The sequence below is a fragment of the Chinchilla lanigera genome, unplaced genomic scaffold (genome assembly GCF_000276665.1).
Source record: "Chinchilla lanigera isolate Chin_1 unplaced genomic scaffold, ChiLan1.0 scaffold00023, whole genome shotgun sequence".
Lineage (NCBI taxonomy): Eukaryota > Metazoa > Chordata > Mammalia > Rodentia > Chinchillidae > Chinchilla > Chinchilla lanigera.
In genome coordinates, this window is record NW_004955424.1 from 2,011,583 (window position 1) to 2,018,032 (window position 6,450).

Below are 6,450 nucleotides of genomic sequence, written 5' to 3' on the forward strand. Positions count from 1 at the left end.
GAGATTGAACCCAGAGCCATCACCCTGAGCGACATCCCCAGCCCTTTTTATTCTCTGAGACAGTCTTCTCAAGTAGCTAAATCATCCAGACTGCGCTCAAACTTTTGATCCTCCTGCCTCAGCCTCCCAGAGTGCTGGGATTATAGGGGTGCACTGCCACACCCGATTGTATATTTTGTTTTTTTATTAAAATTGTAATCCCATGTTTATTGCTTCCAGCTTAACTAAAGGATGATTCAAAAATAAAGCTCAGTGGCAGAGTGTCTGCCTGGCAAGCATGAGGTCCTGAGTTCGATTCCCCAGTACCCTCCAAAAATAAAATAAAGCTAATATCCATTTAACATACATGCTTTGTTGTGCATATACAGTGTGAAATGATTACCACTGTCAAGCTAATTAATGTCAGTCACTGCATGTGGCCACTGTGCCTGAGAACACTTGAGATCTCCACAGATTTCAGTATATGATACATTATTATTGGGGCTGGGGATTTAGCTCAGCGGCACAGCGCCAGCCTGGCAAGCGTGAGGTTGTGAGTTCGATTCCCGGTACCAGAAAAAAAAACAAAAACCATTATTATTAACTGAATCCCTCATAATCCCATTTCTTATAATTCTATTGTGGATATTCCTATTCTTTGTAAAACAGTTTTTCTTTCTTTCCTATACATGAACATGCACACACATGCACACACACACACTTTCATCCTCATGTTTTAATCTCTCAATTTAGGGACGAAAAACATCTACAAAGATGGTTACTAAATATCTACTGTGAATTATCTCTAAGTAGTAGAGTTCAAATCTAATTTGTTTTTATTTCTCACTTCTTTTCTGAAAAATTTTGGTATACTTTTAATTTCTTTTGACACAGGGTCTCTCTAAGTAGCCCAGGCTGGCCTTGAACTCATGAGATCCTCCTGCCTCAGCCTCCTGAGTGCTGGGATGATAGTCATGTGCCACAACACCTGGCTAAACCTGAACTATACATAACAAGACCCCGTCTCAAAACAAAACAAAGTAAAACAAAATTCTATACTGCTCAAAACTTCACTACAGTAAAAAGAAAACTTACTCATTCACACACTTTCTCTAAATTTACCTTTGAGGCAGGCATGGTGGCGCATGCCTGTAGTCCCAGCACTCGGGATGAGAGGCTGAGGCAGGAGGATCACCACAAGTTTGAGGCTAACCTGGGCACATAGTGAGTTTAAGGCCAGCCTGAACTGCATAGTGAGACTCTGTTTCAAAAAAAAAAAAATTCAAAGTGGACTTTCTTCTCCTGCACCTGGAAAATGCCTCATGAATAAAGACTCAGACAGTGGTGGGTCCCTGGAGCCTGGCTGTTGAGGGCAGGGAGTTGGGCAGGGTCGAGGTAAACGGCCTCCGTGTCTAGGTGTTGTTCTGATCCTTGCTCTTGCTTCTAATGCCCCCCAGGTTCTGTTTCTCCCAAGTTGCCCCACTAGCACCTGCTGGCACCTGACCCCAGTTATGTTACATTACTTGCTCCCCCCTGCACCCCGGCATGAGTCCTGGGAGGACCTGGAGTACATCCGTCTTACCTACCACGGATGCCCAGTGCCAGGATGATCCGAAGCATGAAGCCAGGGACTGAGAGTCAGAACCTCCAAGGGGTGCACTAGACACCTCCGGTCCTCCTAGATGTCTCTGCCTTTGCACACTGTGACACTTTTTCTTATTAGCACGTGTTTGCAGGACATAATGATCACAGGCATCATGAGGAGTGGGCACGGGTAGGCAACACATCCGCATGCTTTTACGCCCCCTTCCCCTCCCACCCCTCCCGCTCCATCTCTAGATCCCTTTCCAATTTGCAAAACATCTATCTCCCTGATTGCTATTATCCACCCTTTATTTTGAGCTTCAAATTGCTTATGCTTTGGGTTTCTCATATAAGACAGACCCAGTGATTTTAAACTTGTGTGTCCAGTTTATTTCACTTAGCATCGTGGTCCCAAGTGCATGCATTTTCCAACAAAGGACTCAAGTTTATCCCTCTTTATGGCAGAATAGTATTCTATTGTGTATAACTACCACATTTTCATTCTTTTTTTTTTTAATCTTTTGAGACAGGGTCTCACTATGTAATTCAGGCTGGATTTGAACTTGGTATGTAACCCTGGCTGGCCTTGAACTGGCAAAGATCTTTCTGCCTCAGCTTCCCGAGATCTAAGATTACAGGCCTGCAATACCATGCCCAACTCTATTCATCTATTGATGGATATATAGCCTCTTCCAAGATTTAGCTATTGAGAACTGTGCTGGGACTGGGGATTTAGCTCAGCAGCACAGCGGCTGCCTGGCAAGCACAAGGTCGTGAGTTTGATTCCCGGTACCGGAAAAAAAAAAAAAGAGAATCGTGCTGCTATGAACATGGGTATGCATGTATCACTGCAACACGATGTCTCTAGCTCTTTGGGGAAGATAACTAAAAAGGTTATAGTTGGGTTAAGTGTAATTTCTATTTTTTTAATTTTTGAAGCAATCCCCATACTGAGTTCGGTAGTGATTGTAATAGTTTACATTCCTACCAATAAAGGAGAAAGATTTATTTTCCCCTGCAGCCTGACCAGTAGTTTTAAAACTATTTGATGTTTTTTGATGATAGTCATTCTTTGTGGAGTTAGATGGAATCTCAATGTTACTACATTTCTGTAAGAGCCAGAGATGCTGAACATTCCTTCTTTGTTCCAATTCTTTTTTTGAGATAGGATCTCACTGTGTAGTTCAGGCTGGCCTTGAATCCACTACATAGCCCAGGCTGGCCTTGAATTTGCAGTAATCCTCCTGCCTCAGCCTCCAAGTGCTGGGGTTACAAGTGTGTGCCACTATCCCACCTGAACATTTTTTTATGTATTTATTGGTCATTATTACTTCTGTTGAAAAGTGTCTATTCATCTCATTTGCTTATTTTTTATTGGTTCTTTTACTTTGAGGGGTATAATTTTTTTTGAGTTCTTTATGTATTCCAGATGTTTATCCTCTGTGTGAGGAGTAGCTGGCAAAATGTTTTCCCATTGCATAGGTTATTTCTTCACTCTGTGGGTTGTACTCTTTGGTGCGCAGAAGCTTTTTAATTTGATATGGTCCCAGTTGTTGATTCTTGATAGTATTTCTTGAGCAGCAGGGGTTCTGCTCAGAAAGCCCTTACGAAGAGTTTTACCTATTTTATCTTCTAGCAGATTTAGGGTTTCTGTTTTCATAGTTAAGTTTTGATCCACTTCGATCTGATTTTAGTACATGGCAAGAGATAAGGCTGTAGATTCAATCTGCTGCCTGAGGAGAGGCAGTTCTCCCAGCAGCAGTTGTTGGAGGCTGTCTTTCCTCCAGCATTGCCTTTGGCCCCTTTGTCAAAGCTGAGAGCTGGGGGTGGGGCACGGAGGCGTGGGGCCAGGAGCTACTTAGCCTGCCTCTCTGCCCTCCCCGCTGTTCTGCCTTGGTCCTCCCGCACCACACCTGTGGGGCTGCCCACCCAGGACATCTGTGAGCCTGGACAGTTGGAGCATTCAGCTCAGCCAGAGCCATGGAGGCAGTGACGGAAGAGCAGATCACAAACCTGCTGCTGTTCGGCTTCCTACAGAGCAGCACCGACCCTGACCTCTGTCAAGAACTGGAGGCACTGGGCCGGGAACTGCTGGGGCGAGGTTCCAAGGAGGATGACAGCGAGGGGGAGCTGGAGACAGACGGGGCCGCCCAGTCCTGCATGGCGGGCTCTGAGACAGAAGAAACCCTTCTGCGCATGGGCATGACGCTCGCCCATCGCGGCGGCCGCATGGAGAGCAGCATCGACCCCAGCCTGGTGAGCCGGCTGGCCGAGCAGATCTCGGACCCGAGTCTGTCAGAGGACGACAGGCGGCACTGCATGGCGGCCACGCTGCAGGAGGTGCTGCGGGCCTTCCCCACAGACGCGCACAGCGATCAGACCATGCTGATACTGACCATGCAGATGGCCAAAAAGGTGGTGCGTCAGAGGACGGGCCTGCTGCCCAGCGTGTTTAACACAGCAGTGCAGTTTATTCTGAGGAACCTCTTCTCCTGTCTGAAGGACTTAGTCGACGATGAGAGGGCCTGAAGGCACCGCTTGGCAGAGGAAGCTCTCCTGGACAAAGCTTCACTTGGCGACAGCAGCCAGCCCTGCCCAGGAGAAGCTACCACCGCCGTGTACCCCGTGTCTGCAGCAGACCAGGCCCGCATAGCAGCCTCGCCTCGCCCTCTCCACGACCATGTTGCAAGCTGGCTACTCTTTGAGGAAAGTCTCCACTGCTGGACCTGGGTGAAGTCGTGACAACTTGCACATCTTTCAGTAGGTTTCGTGTCACTTTCTACCTCTGCACCTTGTGCCTTTTTCTCATTTCCGCCTTCTCCAACCTCAGCACACAGGGGTGAAGCTTTTTCGACTTCACTTCCCTTGATGTGAGTCAGGAAGGATCCTGGGCAGTTAAAAGCGTGAAGGTGACAGAGGAGCCCAGGTCAACCGCCGGTTCCAGTGCCGACCCTTGAGTGGACCTCTGCTCTCTCCCATGAACGCCGGCTTTGAAAAAGACTCGAAGCTGGTGGTGCCGGCGGCTCCTGCAGAGGTTCTGTCACAGCCTTCCATCTTCAGGTGTCCACCGGGCCCCTCAGCTCCTCTGTGCCCGGAAGCTGCCTCTGAAGAGAACGGGCTTCCTGCTTCGAGGCTGAAAGCGCTCTGACACTTAAAGTCCAGCCGCTAAAGTGATCCCCTTCCTGGGGACACCGGCACAATACGAGTGAGATCCAGCTCCCCTGGGAAAGGCCACCGTCCCCAAAGGCAAGGCTTTGGTGTAGGAACGGCACAGCCCTGGCCTGTGACTCCCACCTGGAAGCCAGTCCTAGGATTGTTTTGCAAGTATGGGTGCTGGGTCCCTGTCCCATGAGTCACCTCTGCCTCTAAGCCCTTGTGATTGTGAGTAGGATGCTTGGAGGAAGCTCATGGATAAGAGTAACCAGGTTCTAATAAATAATCTCTTGTTACCTAAAAATGAAGAAGGACTGATGACTGAATGTGTCTGGGTTGTTTCTGTGTCCTCTATCCAGTTCCTCTGATCCACAGGTCTGGTTTTGGCCAGTACCATGCTGTTTTTATCACTGTAGTTTTGTAATATAACTTGCAATCCGAGTTTGTGATGGGCTTCTGCCTGGCTCTTATTGCCCAGGATGGCTTTTGCTATTCTGGGTCTCCTCTGGTTCATGTGAAGTTTGGGATCGTGTCCTCCAGTTCTGTGAGGAATGCTGCTGGTGTTTTGAGCAAGGATGCATTTAATCAATGTGTCAGTTTTGGTCGTGTGGACAAGGCAGCTTTTATCCCCCAGCCCTGTCCTCTGGCTCCCCCCACCACTGCCCAGGAGCTCGCCAGCCTACTGCAGGTCCCTAAAGCCGCTCCTGGGATTGCTGGGCCTGCCCTCAGCCTGTCGCCTTGCCTCACACCTTCCTCTCCTGCGGTCCATTTTCATTCATATCTGGCTCCCTGTTGATCGCAAGAATCTGCTGGGTGATCTCGCTCCCCACCACCCCTAGGGCTTCTGGTCTTTCCAGAGTGACCAGACTCCTTCTTCCATAGTTCCAGACTGCTTCATCACCTGGTTTTAGACTTACCTTTTTTTTTTTTTTTTTTTTTCTTTGTTTGATTTTTGGACTTTGTTTAGTTTTGGTTTTGAATTTCCAAGACACGGTTTCAGCTGGCCCCAAACTCACGATGATCCCCCTGCCTCAGCCTCCTAAGTGCTGCGATTATAGGCATGTGCCAGCACGCCTGGTTACTATTTGCTTTTTTAATGTTTGAGTTTTACTGGTCCATGTTTGCAGTACAATATGATTATATCCTGACAGGAAGTTGGAGCATGTCCATAAAAATCTATTTTCATCCCCTTCTCCTCCCCTCCTATACCTTTCCTTCATCTCTCATTCCCCTTCCCTTTTGCAAAACATCTATCTTTCTATTTCCTATTATCTAATTTCTATTTTGCTCTTTATTTATATTTTGACCTTCTCATATGGAGAAACCATGCTATAGTGGGTGTGGTGGTACACACCTGTAATTCCAGCATTCAGGAGGCTGAGGCAAGTGGATTTCTGTGAGTTCTAGGTCACCTTGGGCTAGAATACTGGTTCAAGGCCAACCTGAACTACAAACAGATACTTTATGTCAATAAACAAAAACAGTTGCCGGGCATGGTGGCACATGCCTGTAATCCCAACACTTGGGAGGCTGAGGCAGGAGGATCGTTGTGAGCTCAAGGCCAGCCCGAGCTGCATATCCAGACCCTGTCTCAAAAAGACAAAAAAACAAAACAAAAAAAACCAGCTGAGTGTGGTGGCACACATTTGTGATTCTAGTATTTGAGACACTCAGGCAGGAGGATTGCTGTGAGTTGGATGCCAGCCTGCACTACATAGCAAGACCCTGTTTCAA

At 47.6% G+C, this 6,450-nt stretch overlaps 1 pseudogene; it reads left to right on the top strand.

Moving 5' to 3' along the window:
• Positions 1–3,413: 3,413 nt before the first annotated feature.
• Positions 3,414–4,177, top strand: LOC102029984 (annotated as a pseudogene).
• Positions 4,178–6,450: the final 2,273 nt, after the last annotated feature.